At 40.2% G+C, this 23,368-nt stretch overlaps 1 long non-coding RNA gene across 11 annotated transcripts in view; it reads left to right on the top strand.

Moving 5' to 3' along the window:
• The first annotated feature begins 5,481 nt into the window (after positions 1–5,481).
• The window catches only part of LOC103348742 (uncharacterized), a 119,318-nt gene continuing 101,431 nt past the window's right edge, over positions 5,482–23,368 (top strand). For 5 of the 11 annotated variants that reach the window (XR_016231618.1, XR_011387608.2, XR_007920424.3 and 2 more), the window contains exon 1: positions 5,482–5,813. This is a non-coding gene — a long non-coding RNA (uncharacterized LOC103348742). The remainder of the gene's footprint in view (positions 5,814–23,368) is intronic. The other 6 variants (XR_016231622.1, XR_016231620.1, XR_011387607.2 and 3 more) reach the window with 2 other exon arrangements.

Genomic DNA, 23,368 nt, shown 5'->3' with positions numbered 1-23,368 from the left:
TATGGGCACTCTGTGTCCTTTATGCTGCTTATATTTCCTACGTATTACACTGGGCATACTACACACTTGGTAATTTGTTTATTATTTATCTTCCTCCCCATCATTGAAATATTAGGGAATCAGAGAATTTTTTTTCTATTTTGTTTACTGATATCTCACAGAGGCTAGGATATTGGAAAAGGTTATTTTCTCTTGAAATGGCAAAGGCAATATGTGATATCGAGGAGGTAAAGGAGTGGTTAGGGATTCTTGATGTTTTTGTAGTTCCCTGCAGAGGCACAGTGGAGTGATGGCAGCCTCCAAAACCTGAGTGGGTAAATATCTGCCAGGATAGAAGAACTGGAATTCAAACTTCTTTGCCTTTTGTACTGTGTCTTGAGGCATCTTATCTATGACCATTTCAGTAAATTCTTGCCTCCATAATTGTACTCTGCTTTCTATTTCTCAGAAGGCCTAAGCAATCCTGGGTCATGTAAATAAATGTCTTACATTTCAAAGAAGCAGAGGTAGTTGAAAACACAATGGTAAGGAAAGGGAATGTTGTATCTAGGATGTGAGGGGACAGCAGACAAGGAAAAGTGGTATCATCAGCGAAAATGAGGTTTCAGTGAAGGTGAGCAGGTAGAGATTTTTCTGAGAAGTTGCTTTGGAGCCTGGAAAATTTTGCTATACTTGGAGACCGCAGTGAGTTGTTTTTAATAGCCTGGCATTCTGGAATTGGAAAATCTAGATTTAATTGTCTATTGTGTGATTTGTTAATATGTGGGAACTCGAGAACTTTGTTAATTCCTTTGGTGGGAATTACTGAGGATATAATGGGAGTGCATAGGAAGGAAGGGGTGGGTTGCAGAGCTTGGTGAGATAAAGGAGTTACAGGGATGATTTTAAAGCAGAATGATGGCTGGGTGGTCTTACACTTCTGCCCCTCGCGGATGAAGAGTGGTGACAAGCAGCCTTATGTGTATGATCTCAACAGTTTCTCTAAGAAGGGTGGTCACCGAGTTTGATGTCCAGAAGACTTAATGCACATGTCGTTGGATTATAACTATTCTTGAAGCTATGGGCTAAATGTTTGGAACAACCAGAGGAAGAAGGAGAAGTATAGGTATAAGGAGGCGGACATAATAATTAGTATTGGTGATTGAGAAGGAAATCAGGAACTGATTTAAGGATTTATTTCACAAGATCAGGGGACATAAGACATATTTGAAAACCAAGATATGGTCCTTTTGCAACCACTAAGATTAAAAGATGATACTATTGCTGAGATTTGTTACAAAGAATTGCATGTCTTTTCACTCAAATTTTATTATTTTTTTAATTTTAAAACATTTATTTATTTATTTGAAAGGCAGAGTTAGCGGGACAGTGAGAGTGAGAACTAGAATGAAGTGAGAGCAGGTGAGCAAGAGAGAGGTTTTCCATCCTTGGTTCACTGCCCCAATGGCTGCAGTGGCAGAACTGAGCTGGTCTGAAGCCAGGAACCAGGAGCCTCTTCTGGGTCGGCCACATGGGCAAGCAGAGGACATAACACTTGTGCAATCCTCCTCTCCTTTCTTGGGTACATTAGCAGGGAGATGGATCATAAGTGGATCTGGGCTACTTTTGTGGGGACTGTTTTTGTACAGAGAAAACTGGGGTAGGAAGGATCATAAAGTAGGCAGGGCATAGGAAGGAACCTCTCATAGATCTGTGAGAAAAGAAAGCTACACAAAACGTTTTAAAAGTTCTAGTGGTACGGTAGGAGCCTTGCGGGAAGTTTGCAAAAGTCTTTACCAATAATATTAACAGCTAGCCTCCAAGTGATTGAAAAAAAGTTTTAATATTTGCAAGGAGCTTTTGTACAGTATTTATTGAGATAAACATGGCAATCCAAATGTCCATTGTTTATAAGCTGAGAATTTGCCAATAATTTTCAAGGAGTGGTATTTTGCTGAATTTCGATTCTGTAGCTGAGATTCGGACAGTCACAATAATGGAAAGAAAAAAATGAATAAGATTTGGACATTTTAATTGTTTAAATAGTGTTCAAAAGGAAAAAAAAATAGGGTAAGGACTGGCAAAACTATCTCCTTTATCTTGTTTTTAAAAAAGGGCAAGAGTTTTAGATCGTACTAAATTTTTTAAACTTACTGTTAAAAGTAAAAATGACCAAGCAGGCTGACATCGTTGGTAATTTATAATAGCTTTTATTCAATCCCAACTTTCCATTTTGTTCAGATAAAAAAATGACATGAAATTACTGTGTTCAAAACATTTTCTTATGGTTTTTAATATTTCTGTACATTTATTGTGATTTTTAAGGTTCCCGTCACTTTCCTCTCCTCCTCTTTTCTTTTCTTTCTTCTTCTTTTTTTTTTTTTTTTAAGTTTTTTGCTTTTATTTAGTGGGAGAAATGCATAGGAGAGTGAGGGCCCTGTCTAAAAGAGGGGCAAATCTGGATTCATACTGAGCACCAGGAGCCAGCCACGTGGAGGAGCGTGCAGGCCAGGAAGCATGCAGCGGATGGCTTGAAGGCCACACACCCCGAAAGGCACAGGGGCAGCAAGGGTCTGTAATGGAGAAAGAGGCACAAGGCCAAAAAGGGCTGGGCCCACTGTGTTCCAGGCCTTTAATCCACTTCTAAAGGGGAGTGGTTAATTAGTCTGATTGTCCAGGTGTGGTCAGGTAGGGGCATGAGGTCACACAGGGACATGGTGAAGGCTTGGTCTTCTAGCTCACAAACCTCAATTTTATCCTATATGCTGCCTACAACATTCCCCCCTCAGAGACTCCATTCCCTTAATCCTAAGGGATGTTGAAAGGTGTAGAATCATCACACCTTCTATAGCTGCTTCCTGCTTATGAGGGGCATAGTGCAGGTTCTGCCTGTCCCAGGTCTCGAAGTCTCTGTCTATCTCATCTTACAAATTCGCTTTGTGAGCTGGAGCAGTCTTGCTCACTGCCAATGTCTGTGTCCCCTGCAAGGTCAGTTATTCCCAGAAGTTGAGTTCTGAAACATATAGGATTGTTAATTAGCATAAGCAAAACTGAAACAAAACCAATTGTAAATAGAGTGCCCCCTAAGATGAAAAGAGCATATCTTACAGACTCCCAGGTGGTGGGTGGTGATAGATTATCAACCCACTTAGCTTGACATAGAGAATTATAATAGAAGAACCCATTAGGTGTTTTATTCTCAATAACAGTTCCCAGAGGGCATCTAAAGAGGCGGGTACAGCACAAATGCTTTAAAGTGCAGCAAAAAACTTTACTTATCCTTTTGGCTTTGAAGAGGTACTTAAGGTCTCTGATTGGCTTACAGGAATAGTCAGGTGTGTCTTTTGAGTTTACCTGTGAAGACTTAAGAGGTAGAAGTTTAATCCTAATTTCACTGAGGTAGCCGTGCTCAGTAGCACCTGGTAAGGTCCCTTTCATTTAAGCTGCAACTGAACTGCAAAGGATGTTCTATGAATGGCTTGCTCAGGAATTCCTAATGTTGGAGTTTTTGTCAAAAGCTCCCTAATTCTTTGGAACACCTTCTGTAGCTCCCCTGTCTGGCACAATGCCACAATCAAATTTTAAAAAACACAATCTCAAATTCTTTTATTTTTCTTATTCTTATTCCCAGTAGGGAAGAATCTCAGTTTACTTCTTTGTTATATGAAAAAACATATTTAACTTCACAGCAATGAATTTTGTATTTTCAGATAATATTCTAATTTATGAGATTTTCCTTCTAAACATATTATAAACTTATGTTGTAATTTGTTTCTCATCATAGTCGTTGAATATGCTTTTTAAGTTTTGTCCACATAATGGATGGAGTTATCTTGAGGGATGGAGTCCCTCTGCTTCACACAATAGATACATTGTGATTGCCTTTCTGAATACACAGCTTTTTTTGACAGAATACTTGCTGTAATGTTAGGCATCAATCCAAACAAAGAAACTCATATGAGAGAAATATCTATACTCACATTGTAGTCACAGTACTAGTGGGTGGTGAGGTGGAGATTGTAATTCACCTTTAAAATTTTAAATTCTGCTACATAGCTTCTTTGATATCCTGCAGAGATTAATAAAGTATACAGTTAAGAATAAGTGTATTATGTTTGAGCTTCTTTAATATCCTGCAGAGATTAATAAAGTATACATTTAAGAGTAAGTGCATTATGTTTGATTTTTTTTGGATATGATGTGAAGAGTGATAAAACAATTTTAAAAATTATTTTTAATTGAAAATAATAATTGTGCATATTTTGGGGACATGATATGATGTTTTGATACACATATACAATGTATAATGATTAAATCTAGTTAATTATTATAACATCTCACTTTTTTTGATGATACATTTGAAATTTGCTCTCTCAGCAATTTTGAAACATATTATACATTATTATTAATTGTGGCCACCATGATGTGTTATCTCACAAAATTATTTTTCCTCAATAATTATTCCTAACTGAATTTTTTAACTCTTTGATTTAAATTCTCTATTCCCTTCCTTTTTGACCCTGGACTATAGTATTATTCTATTCTCTACTTCTATGAGTTTAACTTTTTATGCTCCATATACTGATGAGATCTTGCAATATTTGTCTTTCTATGCCTAATGTATATCACTTAGCATAATGTCCTCTAGATTCATTCAGGTTCTCAAAAATGACAGGATGTTCCCTTTCTCAAGGCTTAATAGTATTCCACTGTAAATATCTACTACATTTTCTTTATCTGCTCATCTGCTGGTGGGCACTCAGATTGATTACATATCTTGGTTATTATGAATAAAGATTCAGGGATCATAGGACTGAAGATGTCCCTTCACCACACTGATTTCAGTTTCTTTGGATATATACTAGGGGTGGGATTATTTGGTCGTGTAGTATTTCCGGTTGCATGGATATCTTCACTTTGAGTCTCTGTTTACCCTTACTAGTAAAGTAAGTCTCTCATGCCAAACGTTTTGTTGGATCTTTCCTTTTCTTGAAACCATTCATCTACTATCTACTCTATGTCTTTTTATTGGAGAATTTAATCCACTGGCATTAAGCATAGTGTATGACAGGTAAGAACTTTTTTTTTTTTTTTGACATGCAGAGTGGATAGTGAGAGACAGAGAGAGAAAGGTCTTCCTTTGCCATTGGTTCACCCCCCAATGGCTGCTGCGGCTGGCGCACCGCGCTGATCCAAAGCCAGGAGCCAGGTGCTTCTCCTGGTCTCCTGTCGGGGAATAGTCCGCAGCAGCATCGCTAGGCGGAGGTTTTTACTTTCGGTTTTGATCGGGGGGGGGGGGGGGGGCTTTCCAACGGGCGGGGCTCTCCAGAGGCGGAGGGATCGCGGTCGCGATAAACAACAAGATGGCGCCAGGACCCCCGCAGTGAGTCTGCCTGCCTGCCTGCTGCGTGACACCTTACCTGATTGGCCGAACGACGCATGCCCTTCACGTGAACAGAGACCGGATTGGTGTGCCCGATGCATGGACTCTAGCTTGCTCCTGATTGGTCGCATTTTGTATATAAGCCGCGGGTGTAAGGAGGAAGCTCTCTTTTTCTCCTCTCCTTTCCTCCTTCCTCTCTACCTCTGTCACGTTTACTTTCTCTAATAAAAAGTCTACTGAAGACCGATAAACGTCATTCATTCTTTTCTCGCCCGAGAAACCGTGGTCACGGGCCCTGGGTTGAGTCTGCTGGCCAGACTCCCCGAGACGCTCGCGGCAGTCTCCCATGCAGGTGCAGGGCCCAAGCACTTGCCTCAACAGGGACTAGAACCTGGTGTGCCAGAGCTGCAGGAGGAGGATTAGCCTATTGATCCATGGCACTGGCCGAGAGGTAAGAACTTGCTATTTCCATGTTGTAATTTGTTATCTGATTGCTTTACAGATTCTGAATGTGACTATACATTACTTATAACATTAGGTTGTTTTACTTTTATGTGATTTCATTTTGCTATTATTTAAAAATAGTCTCTTATTTCAGCTTGAAGAATTTTATTTATCAATTCCAGTAAAGTGGCTTAGGGCTGATGAACTCCTTTAGTTTTTTTGGCTAGGAGTTATAATTTCTCCCTTATTTCTGAAGGACAGCTGTGCTGGGTAAACTGTCCTTGGTTGATAGTTCTTTTTCTCTTCAGCACTTTGAAGATATCATCCCCCTATCTGGGCCTGCACAGTTTCTGCTGCTTTTATGTCTCTGGATAATTTCCAAAGTCCTATCTTTGAGCTCACTGTTCGTCTGCTTGAAACTTTCTATTTAATTTCCAGTTCAATTATTGTATTCTTTTTCTCTAAAATTTCTATTTGGGTTTTCAATTGTTTCTATTTATTTGCCAAACTTCCTATTTTGTTCATGAATTGCTTTCCAAATTTCATTTAATTTTGTATCCATATTTTCTTGAAGTTCCACAAGCTTCTTTAAGAGGATTCTTCTGAGTTCTTTCTCAATTATTTCATATACCTCCATTTCTGCCATGTTCATTATTTGGGCATTATTAATTTCTTTAGGTTAGTGTCATAGTTCCTCAATTTGTCATAATCCTGTGTCCTTAGGCTGATGCCTATGCACCTGAGGAAATCGTCAACTCTCTGAATTTTGCAGATATTCTTGGATTATGATAGACCTTTATTATTTAGTCTATTCTTAAATCCCCAGAAGGTCAACTGGTAGCTGGCAGACCTTGGTGTCATGTTCTTCAGTTGGCTTGAGTCACTTCCTGTGCTCTGAGGTTGAATTATAATGGAAGTTGTGCTCCATGTGTGCCCTGAGACCCTTGGCTCAACTTTGCTTTCAGATGCAGCTAATGGCTGGACTCTGATTGTCTCTGATCAGGCAGATTTGCAAGTTATCTTCTGTGACTGTGCTGTTCTTTAGAATCTGGAGTTGGAAAAGGCTGGGCTCCCAGGCTCAGTAAGCTTTCTGGGGTTGCTCTTTGGCCACACAGGGTAGGTAGCATCGGAGGTCATGCTCCACAGATATGCATGGACTTGGTCCTGCCTCCCAAAATAGGGTAGGCTGAAGCAGAGCCCTGACACTTAATGAAGTCACTGTTTAGCAGCTGGGTTTGCTCTGTGATTGCCTCTTGGGCTGAGGAAGATGTAGCTAGCCTTTGTCCATTTTGTAAATTGGGTTATTTTAAACCAAAATAATATCTACTCTATACTTGCCAAGTAACGGAGCACTTGTTCTTTTATTACGTATGACTTCAAGTCAGCTTTGTGATTGAAAAGTACTGGTGTGTCAGACTATGGACAAGGAATTAGCCTATGGATATTTCCTCTTGTCTAAGTGTTGGAAGAAACAAGAGGATTTAGCTGCTTGTGAAATTATTTATCTGAGCCAGGGCATTTATCCAGTGTATTAAGTGAATCAATGTTTCTATTAACATTTGGGGACAGGTTCAACCTGCTTCTTGGTCCAACAAGGACCTTTACTCCCTTTATATTTGGAGGAATGAGGGCATTAACACCTGGCTGCCTTCAGTAAAATTTTCAATCAAGAGTAATTTGGTCTTTTAAAAAGAAGGACTGGGAGAAGGAACAAAATATAACATACACTCAAACAATTTCACAAATGTACACACTCATACACACTCTGGCCCCTTTCCTTACAAATAAAACTCTCATAGGTCACTCTTCACAGCCCATACAACCCTTCCCAACAGATATATCCCTAATATAATTCTCTATCAGCCCCACATAAAAACAGCCCCACGTAAACAGATACACAGATGTATATCCCTCCACAACATACTCTATTGAAACACACATATTCATGTTTTATATAAATAGCTTTATGTAAGGTGTTCACACCCTTCTATAATGTTAACACTGTATTACAAATTTCTGGTTATGTACATCAATGAACCTTACATATAAACAGCCTCAGATCCAACATATTTGTCAGTTAATGCATTCAGCTGCATTGCTGCTTCTGTCTCCCTCCACCATACGCTGACACACTCACTGTTTTCAATCCCATGTCTGTGAAACTGTCTTTTGTCTAGAAGCTGCTGAAGATTGCCAATGCATTTCGTGTAGCTAATTTTCTGTTTTGCAAGTACAAATCTTACTTGATCCCTGCTAATCTAGAGAATGCTGTTATCAAGTAGGAAAAAAAAGGGATAGTTAAATGACTCTCCTCCATTTCTCATTCATAGTATCTATCCATGTCCCCGTGTAAATAGATTAAGTGGAGGAGTTTAGAAGAATCCAGAAAGGAGAATGAGGGGGCACCAAAGAGATTTGTCTGTACTTTGTGTTGTGCACCAGGAAACACACACTTCTCTAGAGAAGTTTTTCCTTAAAAAATTAGTTTTGAGGGTGGATGATTCACCTACACATTAATATGCCGACTAAGATGCTGGAATCCCATATAAAGTTCCTGAGTTCAAGTTCTGCCTCTGGCTCTGGTCTCCAGTTTCCTGCTGATGCAGATCCTGGGAGATGGTAGTGATGGCTCAAGTAACTGGGTCCCTGACACCCACGTAAGAGACCTGGATTGAGGTCCCACCTCCCCCTTCAATCTCAGCACAGCTCCAGCCATTGCAGGTGTCTCTGTCTCTCAATAAATAAAAACCTGAAAAAACAGTTTTTATGTCTTTAAAAAAAGACATGTAACATATGTAAATTGTAATTCATTACATTAGCTCATCATCTAATTTAAGTTCTATAACATAACCAGTACTAATTTTTTATTTTCTTAATTCCATAGCTCTTAACTCCATTTATACAAGACTTTCAGAGCATTTCAACACTGATCACCCACCCACCTCCAACTTGCGTTATTATTGATGACTATTTTATTTATATTGCTCATAAACCGTCAGTGAGCATTATTGTTATTATATAATAATGATGATTTTATAATAGTTGATCAGATTTATACATTAACCATTTTATTTGCTCATTTTCTCCCTTTTACTTTCGTACTGACTAGTCATTTTCTTTATTTGGGGGTCCTTAGTAAAAATGCATATGCAAGTCTAAGCAGAGTTTTTTTCACAGCCTTTGAAAACATTATCCCATTGTTTTCTGGCTTCCTATGCTGATAAGTTTTCTGCCAGCTTTGTGTGACCTTTTTGTGCTCTGGCTACTTTAATGTTTCTATTCAGTCTACAATGTGTCTTGGTATGGATTGCTCTACTAATTCTGTTTGGCATACACTATTTTTCATGTTAATCACCAGTTATGATGTCTTATTGTCTCAGCCATTTTCTCTATTCTCTCATTTTGAGAATCTATTTCATTGGCTGTAAGATCTTCTCGATCTTCTCATTCTGTTTTCCGTATATCTTTTTTTTTTTTTAATTTGACAGATAGAGTTAGACAGTGAGAGAGAGAGACAGAAAGATCTTCCTTCCGTTGGTTCACCCCCCAAAATGGCCGCTAAGGCCAGAACTATGCTGATCCAAAGCCAGGAGCCAGGTGCTTCCTCCTGGTCTCCCATGCAGTGCAGGGCCCAAGCACTTGGGCCATCCTCCACTGCCTTCCCAGGCCACAGCAGAGAGCTGGACTGGAAGAGGAGCAACCTGGACTAGAACCGGTGCCCACATGGGATGCCGGCACTGCAGGTGGAAGATTAACCAAGTGAGCCATGGCGCCGGCCTTCTGTATATCTTAATCTCTTGTTCCTATTTCCCATATCTTTATATTTTGTTCTTACTTAATCTTTTTACTCCTTATTATGTATAATCTGATGTTTAACACAAATGCTTATTTTTCCCCAATTCTTAGAAGCAGTTAAAAAAACATACATTTTCATTGTTAGTGCATTTTTATTTCTTCATTTTTTAAATACACTTATTTTCTTTATCTGTTAGTTCATAATTGTGCCCTAGTTCATACTTTCTAATTTCAAAATTCAGAATCTTTAGAGATGGAAGTCTATTGTTTGCTGATTTTGTTGAGTCTCATTCAAGATGGTTTGCTTACTTGTCGGGTTTGTGATCTCTGATTACACTGGATTTGTTTGATATTAATTCCTAGTAATCACACAGTCTTAAATTGCCGATGGTCTTCCTAAGGGAAGATTGTATTAGCTTCTAAGGGAGCTGCAATGGATTACATTGGCCTCTGCTGATGGCTTGTGGCTTTATTGTGAGAATTTTAGACTCAGTTCTCCGACTTTGCTGCTGCCTCTGTGTTTCAGGGTTGTGGGAATATCTGCTTTCAGGGCAAGCACACCTTTACAATTTGATGACTCCTTACTTCCAGGTCCATTTTCAGTTTTGGTTGGAGTGTTGACAGCATTGGAGATTTCCATGTCTTCTTGGAGGGCCTACCAATGCAGTAAAAATAATATATTTTTTCTGGGATGTACTTGTTTTAATGTAATAGTTCTTTGGATCATATAGCCCGTGACTGCCAAAAGTGGATCTGCAAACTCTAGTTTTAATTGATAATGTGCTTGCTGTACTGATACTGAAAATCTCCCAGTAGGCTCTGTGCTTATGACTTTGATAAATATTTCAGAAGATCTGACCATAGGTGCTTAGAGACTGATGCAGTACACAGTCAAGGCTTACTCAAGAATATGTATCCAACCAAGATGTAGACTTCACCACTGAAGCCTGAAACTGGCTTATGCTGGCAATAAGAAAGAGCAAGTGGAGATGGTGCAGTGGAGATGGTTTGACTGTGTTGGACATTTATTGTCAAAGCTTAGTATTATTTGAACCTTTAATGAAGGCTTCATGAGAACTAATCTTCCTCTACTCTCAACTCAGTCTGGCTGTATTTTGTATCTCTCTTATGCATGCATTAGGAGTTCCAAGGCTAGTCAGTAAACTCCCTGAGTTTGGAATATGTGTCACATGTTGTACTTGGCATAGTGCTTGGCAAATCTTAGATGGTCAATCCATATTTACCAAATAAGTTAATTCTATGTTGCATTGTAACCTTTTACATGTATATCTCCCCATATATTGTAAGCTTCTAAACTATTCTTTGCATTCTCTGAATATGTAGTACAGAATCTTAAATAAGGTAAATATTGAAAAATATAAATAATTGAACTAATGTGAAGTAAATATGCATTTGAATGTAGGATATTAATTTTAAAACCTAATGTTTTTATTAAAGGTATTAGTGAAAAGGAAGCAAATAAAACTAAACTTTCGTGCATTTCTTGGTGAAGAAACATACTGAGTTACTCTTTCATGTGCTGACCCTCATATTTTGAATGATGAATAAATGTTCTCCAAAATCTAAGTGTAAATAAAATTTAAGATTTTAAATTTACAGTTTGCTATTAGTTGAAAAAATTTTTTTTTTTAATTTTTGACAGGCAGAGTGGACAGTGAGAGAGAGAGACAGAGAGAGAAAGGTCTTCCTTTGCTGTTGGTTCACCCTCCAATGGCCGCTGCTGCAGCCGGCGCACCGCGCTGATCCGATGGCAGGAGCCAGGAGCCAGGTGCTTTTCCTGGTCTCCCATGGGGTGCAGGGCCCAAGCACCTGGGCCATCCTCCACTGCACTCCCTGGCCATAGCAGAGAGCTGGCCTGGAAGAGGGGCAACTGGGACAGAATCCGGCGCCCCAACCGGGACTAGAACCCGGTGTGCCGGCGCCGCAAGGTGGAGGATTAGCCTATTGAGCCACGGCGCTGGCTTATTAGTTGAATTTTGATCCCTAAAATTCATATGTTGAATCCATAACACCTATGATGACTGTTTGTAGAAATACCACCTATAAGGGAGTAATTAAGGTTAAATCAAGTTTTAAGGGTGAGGTACTGGTTCAATTGGATTAGTGTCTTCATTAGAAGAGACATGAGAGAGTATGCATACTCTGTCTCTCTCTTTGCATGTGAGGTGCATGAGAAGAGAAGGGAACTGTAGGTAAGCTAGGAAAAGAACCGTCACCTGATCCTGGTGCCTGGTCTCAGAACTACAGGCCTTATTACTCTGAGAATACACATTTCTTTTTTTCAGGCCACTCTGTCTATAGTATTTTGTTATGACAGCTTGAATGGACTGAGACATTTGGTTCCTGATTTTAATCCTTATATGTAATCTAAAGCATCATAGCTATTTATGCCTGATTTTTATGTGTCTGAAGGATTGGAGGGTTTACAAAAGGAGAAAAAAGGCTACGTTGTCAGATTTTTCTAGAGGAACTGCTGTTTGAAATGAGTTTTCAGGTTAATGATGTGGCTTACTGGAGGGGGCATTTTAGGTTGGATAGAAACACTGGAACTGAGGCAATGGCCACTCATTTTAACCTTCAGGATACATTACAGAGTTCCTTCTGGTGCCAGGCGTGAAGGCCACGAGATCCACAAGTTAGGTGGCACAGTGTACAGATGCTCTTTAACTTACCGTGAGAGTAAGTCCCAATAAGTGTATTGTAAGTGGGAGATATTGTAAGTTGAAAATGCATTTAATACTCCTAAATTACAGACCACCCAGGCTTAGCAACGCAGCCCACTGTGGAATGCCAGCTGCTCATGCACATGGTTGTAGGGCTGACTGGGGGCTGCCACTGCTGCCTCTGCCCAGCATCGTGAAAGAGTGTCCTGCTGCTTACTACCATCCCTAAAAGAACCACACTCAAGATTTGGAGTACAGCTTTTACTGAATGCTTGTTGCTTTCACACCAATATAAAATCAAGGAAATATAACTCTAAAAACTGTAAACTAGGCACTATCTGTATCCCAAACAGTGCATCCCTAAATGCTAGAGCCACAAAATGTCTCTTTATCCCACTTGGGGTAATCTGTTTACCCTGCTGGATGAGTATTTGACATTCACTAATCTCCTGGACTGTTTTGTCATGAGCAAGGTACAAGGGAGTATGGCATCCTATGGACTATTTTTTTATGATTTTATTGTAATTGTTACCCTTTGGTGGGGGCCAAGTATCTAAGACTGGCAGTCCACCTGCAGTTTCTCGTCATGTCATCTAGTTTCATGTTCACTCCTGCTGTTTGTATTGATGAGAACCTTCACCTCGACCTTGGGCAGCCCAATGAATTTTGTGTGGGGCTATCTCTTGAAACAATAAATTGCTTTCTTCTCTCAACTGAAGTATAATGGTTTCCCTGATAAATGAACCCCACCAACTCCCACCTATCTGAAATTGAAAAAGAAAGAACTTAAGATTACCCCCAAACTTCTCTGGAGAAGGATCATAGCACTGGACCTTCTGCAAGTATGAAACTTAATGGCTGTACCTAATAGTTTCTATATTCCATCAAATGGTTTGCGGTGCAGGCTGCTCTGTTGTCATTGATCTTTACTTGTTATAATTCACAAAGGGATAGAGGTGGGCCATGGGTTCTTCATAGGTCCAACTTATTTCTTCTGCAGTCAGGAGGAACAAACAAAGCTGCTGACTTTTTGAACATTTAAATAAGGCAAATAAATTTTATTTCCATTTAGGAGAATACAGAACCATGGTGTTCTATATTTAGCATCTGAGTGTGATTCTTTTTTAAAGATGTATTTATTTATTTGAAAGTGGGAGTTACACAGAGAGAGAAGGAGAGGCAGAGAGAGAGAGAGAGAGAGATCTTCCATCCACTGGTTCACTCCTTAGATGGCCGCAATGGCTGGAGCAGCACGGGTCCGAAGCCAGGAGCCAAGAGCTTCTTCCAGGTCCTCCACACTGGTGCAGGGGCCCAAGGACTTGAACCACCTTCTATTGCTTTCCCAGGCCATTGTGGAGAGCTGGATTGTAAGTAGAGCAGCCGGGATACGAACTGGCGCCCATATGGGATGCTGGCACAGCAGGCGGTGGCTTTACTCCTGATGCCACAGCGCCAGCCCCTGAATGTGAATTTGAATCAGAGACACTTGTGCCTGGCTTGAAACTGGCATTTCCATCCCAGAGTGACTCAGCACGTATTTCAGAAAGATTTGGAGAATCATCTTTGTCCATTGAGTTATGTGAGGCACTGTGAGAAAGAGAGCTTTATAAACCCTATCTTTTAACTCTGAAGCTCTCCTCTATGGTTTTGGAGAGAAGAAACAGATAAAACTAAGAAGTGTGTGTGGCAAATGCTAAAGTAATCTGGGTTCTAGAAATTTTGTCGAGATCTCTTAGGTAAAGGTGGTGGCAAAGGGCTGTTAGGTGCATCTATTTTGGAAGAAAACCCCGTCTAGACAGTACCATTTCAAATTCTGCCTGATTGCAAAGAGAAAGTAGCATGGGTGGGTCAGGCAAACGATCTTGCTGGTGAACAAGGACGGCTTTCATTGAAGTCGTTGTCATTTTCCAATGGTCTGGTTTGCTTTTGACAGTGTCCTCAAACACCCTTGAACAACTTACTGAATATAGTAAGAACTATCAATGCTTTTTATAACCATGAAGGGAGGTTATTTTCACTGTAGAAACATTATGAAATGGGGCCAGTGCTGTGGCATAGCTGGTAGAGCTGCCGCCTGCAATGCCAGCATCCCATATGGGTGCCAGTTCGAGTCCCAGCTTCTCCACTTCTGATCCAGCTCTCTGATATGGCCTGAGAAAGCAGTGGGGGATGGCACAAGTCTTTGGGCCCCTGCACCCACTTGGGAGACCTGGAAGAGGCTCCTGGCTCCTGGCTTCGGATCCGCACAGCTCCGACCATTGTGGCCAGTTGGGGAGTGAACTAGTGGATGGAAGACTTCTCTGCCTTTCTTTGTCTCTCTGTGTAACTCTGACTTTCAAATAAAATAAATAGATAAATAAAATAAAACAGATGTCAATTTCACTAAAAAAAAGAAACATTATGAAGTGCAGAACAGGAGAAAAATAATAAGAATCACACAAAATTCCACTCTGTGGTGATAACCATTAATTTTTTGATTTTGTTCTAAACACAGGTAACTAAAATGTATCATATTTATTTTGTTCCATCTTATCCTGTTATCTTATTACCTGCTTTTTTGTAACTTTTGTTTTTTCTTTCATATTTTGGATACACCCCACTTTTTAAAAGTAATACATCGCTGACTGGCGCCGCTGCTCACTTGGCTAATCCTCCACCTGTGGCGCTGACACCCCAGGATTCTAGTCCTGGTTGGGGCGCCGGATTCTGTCCCGGTTGCTCCTCTTCCAGTCCAGCTCTCTGCTGTGGCCAGGGAAGTGCAGTGGAGGATGGCCCAAGTGCTTGGGCCCTGCACCCCATGGGAGACCAGGAGGAAGCACCTGGCTCTTGGCTTTGGATCGGTGCAGCGTGCCAGCCATAGTGGCCATTTGGGGGGTGAACCAACGGAAGGAAGACCTTTCTCTCTCTCTCTCTCACTGTCTAACTCTGCCTGTCAAAAAAAAAGTAATACATTGATACCCTTTTATTTGAAAGTTAGTTTAAATTTCCCAGTGTTATTCTCAATTTTTTTTCCCAATTCCTAAGTCCTCTTTTCACTGATTGTATTGTCCCTTATGGAAGGTCTCAAAATACAAAGCCTCATTTAACCTTTATTTCTTTAAAAGTTGAAAGCAATTGTTTGTATTAAATATTCTTGACCTTTCAGAAAAATGTTCTTTACTTCCCTTTTGCTTATTATTTTTCCTGCATTTGAGTTAGAATTTTTAAGATTCTGGTTTTTTTTTTGTTAATTTACTTTGCACACAAATTGGTTGTTAGTGTTTTATATCATTCAGGACAATTGTTTTTAGGCTATACTCAATCTTTGTCCCGCTGGTCAGTGACAAATTTGGTTGTCTTTTCTTTCCTGCCTGCAGAGTGCTGTTTATATACAATTGGAGAAAAGATTCAAGTGCAAAACGCACATGTTTCTCTTGGTCCATTCATCTCCTCACCCCTATGTGCAGATGAAATAGCTTGAGACCCAGATAAGGCAGGTGGCAAGTCTTAATTTAGATAGTCACTGACAGGGTAAGGAATGGATGACTGTTTTCCTGAAGGACTCTTATTCCTGAGTTCTTGCCAAAAAAATACCGTGTCCAGAACTTTATAAGGATTTTGAGTTTCTGGCTAAATTAGTGGACCATTCAAGAGAGCTGACAGTTTTGACTAGACATTTGGTTTTAGAGCTGATGCCACTCATATGAACTGTCTTTCTGACTTGGCTTATTTATAAATGTAGTGGTTTCATCAAAGAATATGAAGTTACCAAGTGTTTTACCATGCCCTATCACAGGTCACTATTTTTCAAGCTTTATTGTCCTCTTGTCTAACAATTTCATAGGATATTTTCAGCATTCTGAAACAACCCCCTGAGCATTTTTTTCTAGCCTCCTGTAACAGTTTTCTTGCTCTCTGCTGTCAGTTTGCCAAATCAATTGCATTTACTTTAGGTTGTCATACCTGAACTCATTTTATTTCAGTTACCTTGTGCTATTGTGTGGTCTTGCATAACAACCTTGGCACCAAATGACAGATAATTGGTGCAAGAAGACTCAAACCTATCTTGAACAATCAATGTACGAGGGCACTTCAAAATGGTTGTGGAAAAACAGAATTTGAAAACTTTATTTTGGTGAAAACTTTATTTTGGTGTAAGTAGTTTTTGAAATGCATGCATTTTCATACTACACATTTTCCAGCAACTTTTGGAAGACCTCTCACATATGGAACACCTCCTAGACTCTGATATTGTTTTACATGCTGAAGATTGACTTTTGAACCAATGTGATGATGTGAGTTGCCATGGAGGGGAAAAGGGAGTGCGTTGGTGGCAACTTCTCACAGGCCACAGCTTCATCAAGGAGACCATGCTAATGAAACACTCTACCATCACACTCATCGTTGACCACTGCTTCACAGTCACATGAAAATCTGTTCACATGGGAGATGTTCCCTTAGACAATTTGGTCTTCTCATGTCCACTTCTTGGCTTGCTGTACTTCCTTGTCTTTTGCTCAAATTCAAGAAAACTTATCAATATGTGAGTAACTGAGGGTTCCTTTGAACTCATAGAATCTAAAAGCAGTTAATCGTCTGAAAACCTTAGTTATTCAAACTTCTGTTAGTAATATTTCAGTTATAAGCTATCTCACTCCTGATCATAAAACTGGTGAATATTATATCAGGGAAATGTTGCCTAATGGGATAAAGTCCAGATTCATTAACATTCATTGGTTTAAAGCCCTCCAAGGTGTCTTCTCTACTTAAATTTCCCACCCCAATCTCTTATTTATTTATTTGAAAGATTTAGTGGGGGGGGCTGAATCTTCCATCCATTGGTTCTTTCCCCAGATGGCTGCAACAGCTGGGCTGGGAGCCAAAACCAGGAGTCAGGAGCTTCATCCAGGTCTCCCATGTGGATGGCCAGGACCCAAACACTTAGGCCATCTTCACTGCTTTTCTCATGCTATTAGCAGGGAGCTGGATCAGAAATGTAGCAGCTAAGACACAAACTGGTGGCCATGTGGGATGCTAGCATGGCAGGCAGTGGCTTTTCCCACTACACCGCACCCCTCACCCCACCCCAGTACAGCATCCAGTTTCTAGATCATGTGCTTATTTTCTTTTTTTTCTTAAAGATTTATTTATTTATTAGAAAGAGTTACACAGAGAGAGGAAAAGCAGAGAGAGAGAGGTCTTCCATCCGATGGTTCACTTCCCAGATGTCCACAATGGCCGGAGCTTCGCCGATCCAATGCCAGGAGCCAGGAGCCTCCTCCGGGTCTCCCATGTAGGTGCAGGGGCCCGAGGACTTGGGCCATCCTCCACTACTTTCCCAGGCCACAGCAAAGAGCTGGATTGGAAGTGGAGCAGCCGGGTCTTGAACCTGCGCCCATATGGGATGCTGGCACTTCAGGCCAGGGCATTAACCCTCTGCGCCACAGCGCTGGCCCCAATGTGCTTATTTTCATGCTTTTTGTTACTCTGGAATTATCTCCTTCTTTCCCTCTTCTTCCTTAGCTCTTTGGTTTTTAAATATCCATTTTAGGAGTATTCTCCAGGAAATTGTCTGTTTTCTTCACCTCCCTCAAATGCTTTTCTGAGCTCTCACAACATCCTATGCCTAACTCTAGCTTAACCAAATCATGCATCTATATTTTTGAGTTTATATTATAGTCTATTTTGACTAGACTATAATCTCCCATGGTCAAGAACTAGGTCTAGCTTTACCTTTTTTTTTTTTTTAATTTTTTTTTCTATTCTATTTTTTTTTTATCTTTTATTTAATGAATATAAATTTCCAAAGTACGACTCATGGGTTACAATGGCTCCCCCCCCCCATACCGTCCCTCCCACCCACAACCCTCCCCTTTCCCACTCCCTCTCCCCTTCCATTCACATCAAGATTCATTTTCGATTATCTTAATATACAGAAGATCAGCTTAGTATACCTTAAGTAAGGATTTCAACAGTTTGCTCCCACACAGAAACATAAAGTGAAAAATAATAGATGATTTTTTTTTAAATGATGATGAAATCAGATCAGACCTATTGTCATGTTTAATCCCAGTGAGAGTCAAGTTGGGAATTGATAATTTCTTTTTTTTTTTTTTTTTACAGAAGATCAGTTTAGTGTACATTAAGTAAAGATTTCAATCGTTTGCACCCCCATAGAAACACAAAGTGAAATATACTGTTTGAGTACTCGTTATAGCATTAAGCCTCAATGTACAGCACATTAAGGACAGAGATCCTACATGAGGAGTAAGTGCACAGTGACTCCTGTTGTTGACTTTACCAATTGACACTCCTGTTTATGGCATCAGTAATCTCCCTATGCTCCAGTCCTGAGTTTCCAAGGCTATGGAAGCCCCTTGAGTTCTCCGACTCTTATCTTGTTTAGACACGGTCATAGTCAAAGTGGAGGTTCTCTCCTCCCTTCAGAGAAAGGCACCTCCCTCTTTGAAGACCTGAAGAACTAGGTCTAGCTTTACCTTTAATCCTGCGAGTCTAGCACAGTGCCTGACATACTCAATGCATGATGCTGATCACTGAATAAAGGTAAAAGATAATGAATAAATGGATAGATGAATGAATTAGCATATAAACAAGAAATATAATGTGAACTTCTGGTAATGTAGGCTAACAAATAGGTAAGCTTTACTTTATGCACTGGACTAAGGTTCAGCTCTACCATCTCTAACATTTGAACTCCCAGGGAGATACAAGACTGTTCTTTCTAGAGGACTCAATTCTCTCACTTTCCAGTCGAGGGTGCTGCTGATTCAATTATCTTTCACTCTCCTACCACCTTTTTTCTTTTTCTCTTAATTCAAAATGCTTAAAACATAACTATTAAATTGTTAATAAGCAGAAATAAGTGTGCCACTAATTTGAAAATATTTTATTCAGAGGATGGACTCGCTGCAAGATTTCAGTGGTGGTTGCACAATAATTAATGAATTTAATTTCCAGTGCTAAATACATCATCATTTGAGGCTGAGTTTATGTGCTAATTGCAATTAGACTCAGATGTGAGTAGGTTTTCTTCGCCTGCCTTTGTGTATTTACTTCTGGTTTTTCTTTTGAAAGCATATCTGAAATGAACCTTCCAGGAAGTTGAACTGGCAAGAATGCCAGTTCCTCTGGACTTCAGAATACTCAAGTGTGTGTTGTCAAGGGTTATGAAGCTTGACTGTGATCAAAAGGAGCAGGTGTATGATCACCTGGGTCTGGGGGCTACCTTCACATGTTGTCCTGCATGTGATTTTGAACAATCCATCTCACCTCTCTAAGTCCGATGTTCCCCATTCGATAAAATGAATTCATAACAAAAGGACATATATTTAAACATCTGGTATAAAATGTGAGTATGTATGGATTTCATATGCTTTTGCATGAAAATAAATTTATCTTTTAATTCCATTTTCTTTTGAACTTTAAAAGAAAATCTATTGATTCATTTATTTGAAAGCCAGAGTTACAGAGAGAGATGGAGGGAGTCAGGAACTCCATCCTGGTCTCCTCCATGGATGCAGGCAGGAGTCTAGGTACTTGAACCATCATCTGCTGCTTTCCCAGCATTAGCAGGGAGATGAATCAGACAGGGAGCAGCCAGGACTCAAACTGGTGCTTCTATGAGATGCCTGCATTGCAGGCAGAGGCTTACCCCACCGTACCACAATGCTAGCTAGCCCCTTTTTGAACCTTTTGAAGCACCCCGATAGATGTTCAATTCTTAATAATATGATAGCCTTTACTACCTCAGGGTTGAAGGTCTTTTTATCCAATTGTGGGTTATGTGCCAAATACAATGAGATTCAGGTCCCTTTTCTAACTTCCCTCTGACCCTCAGCCTGGCTGGAGTGCCATAACTTTGAATTGCTATTCTTTCAGAAGCTTTTTACTTACTACCCTTTTGATTTATCACCTGAATCCCTGATTGTGAAATGAGAAGGGCTGTCATTTGCAAGAATGAAACCACCAATTAAAGGCATCCTTCTGACCCCAGGTCTCTGGCATTCACTTGCTTGACCTCTCTGGGTTTCTCTGATACCGATTAGCAGAGCTCATTTTCAAAACCTCAGAATAAAAGTAGGTAGGCACACATTCTCCTATATTTCATTCCACATTTTTCCTGTGCTCACTGGGATGGCATTCTGTGTAGCAAGCTGACAGACACGGGATGGAGGGTGGGGGTGGGAGCTCTGTGGTGTTTGATTCCCTTACCTCATGCTGTTGATGCTTCTGGAGTTCACACTAGCAGGTAGCCTCCACCTTCCCAGCTAATTGAAAGGCTGCTGGAACAGCTCTCACTGAGGGAGCCATTGTCTCAGTTCAGGACATCCAGGCCAGAATTTCTTTCCATGTTTCTTATGAAGTTGAAATCAGGAGGATTTTCAGGTCAGCTCACGTGGACAGCGTGGATAGCCATGCTGGGTAATGAGTTTTTGTAAATGAAAAATAGGTAGAGACCTTTCCATTTCTGGATTAAAGGAAGGGCCCAGGAGAGGAAAGACCCACTGAGGTGGATTCTCCAAGTGGCCAGCCCGTGGTGCATCAGCTTGAGGAGAAATGGTCAAGTGAAACTATTATGGCTTGATGTTGTAGTATTTCCCCAAAGAGGAACTGCATGCTGCAAGCTATCTATGTTTATAATAATCTCTAATGCTCCAAGTGATAATTTTGAGACTGTGAATGATCCTCATTAATTAAAGGGAGATTGAATTATTTTCTGCAGGTTGAGTTGAGATCAGTTCTGGCTGTTGGCAGAGTGGACTGGTTTTTGGCCATGACTCCTTTCCATTTCCTACATGATTAATGTCCTTTAACTAGACAGAAGACCTTTTATCTCTCATCACAGACAAAACTCAGAATGCAAGATGAAATGAAAAAGAAATCACTTTGAAATTGCATTGCCTACCTAAATAGTGACCCATTTTATCTTTTCCTAGCTTCCAGGAACTGTAAGGAAATGAGGTCTGGGTACTGTACGCCTGAAAGAGGATGTGGTACCTCCTAGGGGGAGACTGAAGGAAGCTGCAGAAAGAAGACAGACTCAGCCTAGTTCTTGCTTTATTTGACTTCTAAAATTTTCTTTTAAAAATTTGCCTCTTTTCATTTTATTTGAAAAGCATAGAGATGGAGAGGCAGAGAGATTTTTCATATGCTGGTTCGCTCCCCAAATGCTTGCAACAGCCAGGGATGGACCATGCCACAGCCAGGAACCTGGGACTGCATGTAAATCTCCCAAAAGGCAGGCAGGGATTCAAGTACTTGAGCCATCATCTGTTGCTTTCCAAGGTGTATATTAGCAGGAACCTAGAATTGGAGGGGGACTCAAGACTTGAACCCAGGCATTCCACTATGGGATATGGGCATTTTAGCCACTGCATCAAATGCCTGCTCCTAGAATTTGCTTTATTTTAAAATTAATAAAATTTTTCATTTAAGGATAATACTTACGTACATATTTATGAGGCATAATCCTATGTGTTGACACATGTACATAATGGTAGATGATTCCATCAAGCTAAATAGCATATTTATCACCTCATATATTTACTTTTTGTGGTGAAACATTGGGATTTACTCCCAGAAATTTTGAAATTTACAGTACACTATTTTTAAAAAGATCATTTATTTGAAAGGCAGAGTGACAGAGAGAAAGGCACACACACATGCATGCGCACACACAAAGAGAGAAAGAGTTTTTTCAACTATTGGTTCATTCCTCGAATGTCAGCAATGGACAAAGCTAGAATGGGCTGAGGCTAGGAGCCAGGAACTCCTTCTAAGTCTCCTATGTGGGCAGCAGAAACCCAAGTACTTGGGCCATCATCTGCAGCCTCCTGGGCACATAAGCAGGAAGCTGGATCAGAAGCATGGAGTACACAGGACTTGAACCAGGCACTTTAATATGGGATGCAGACATCCCATACTGTGGTTTTTGATCCACTGTTGCACAGTTCCTGCCCTATTACTTTATTATCAACTATAGTCATGCTACTGTGCAATAGATCTATAAGATCTATTGAGAGCTATATAAGATCTATAAGAGAGCTTATTCCTTATGTCTGACTGAAACCATGTAGTCTTTAACCAACATATCCCTATACACTTCCAAATCCCCTAACCTCTAGTAGCCATCATTGTACTCTTTACTTTTATGTTTGGACTTTTTAGATTATACATATAAATGAGATCATGCAATATTTGATTTTCTATGCCTGGCCTATTTCACTTAACATAATGTCCTCCAGGTTCATCCTTGTTGTTGTAAGTGACAGGATTTTCTCTCTTTTAAGACTGAATAGTATTCCATTGTGTATGTGTACCACATTTTCTTTATCGACTTATCCATTAAAGTATTCTTACCTTGGTTCCATATCTTGGCTTTTGAGACTAATGCTGCAATGAACATGCTGGCATAGATATCCCTTGACATACTGATTTCAGTACCTTTTGATATTCACCAGAGTGGGATTGCTGGTTTTCCTGGTAGTTCTATTTTTAGTTTTTGTAATACCTTTTCCCTTTCTGTCAATCTCTCAGCTTTTTCTCACTGAATTTCCAGGTTGTATTTTGGCTTTCATTATTATATTACTATTAATCAGATGATAAGGTAAATAGATGTAATTTCAGAAGGAGTAGTTTCAGAAGTAGTAATTACTTTTTGTGTGTATGTGGGGGATATATGTGGTAGAGGCTAAAAATACAAATGATTCAAGCACCTTGAGTGCCTTTAGGGAGGCAGTAAGAATAATATCATGACAGGCAGGTATGATTAAACCCTGTAATGGATTCTTAGAAATAACAAATACTAGGCCAGCACCGCAGCTCAATAGGCTAATCCTCCACTTGTGGCACTGGCACCCCGAGTTCTAGATCCAGTTGGGGTGCTGGATTCTGTCCCGGTTCCCCTTCTTCCAGTCCAGCTCTCTGCTGTGGCCCTGGAAGGCAGTGGAGGATGGCCCAAGTGGTTGGGTCCTGCACCTGCATGGGAGACCAGGAGGAAGCACCTGGCTCCTGGCTTTGGATTGGCACAGCGCGCCAGCTGTAGCAGCCATTTGGGGGGCGAACCAATGGAAAGGAAGACCTT

This window comes from Oryctolagus cuniculus, chromosome 3 (assembly GCF_051225735.1).
Source record: "Oryctolagus cuniculus isolate XC-2025 breed Fujian yellow rabbit chromosome 3, ASM5122573v1, whole genome shotgun sequence".
NCBI classification, from domain to species: domain Eukaryota; kingdom Metazoa; phylum Chordata; class Mammalia; order Lagomorpha; family Leporidae; genus Oryctolagus; species Oryctolagus cuniculus.
The sequence above is the reverse complement of the archived record's forward strand: the minus strand, read 5'-3'. Positions and strand labels throughout refer to the sequence as shown.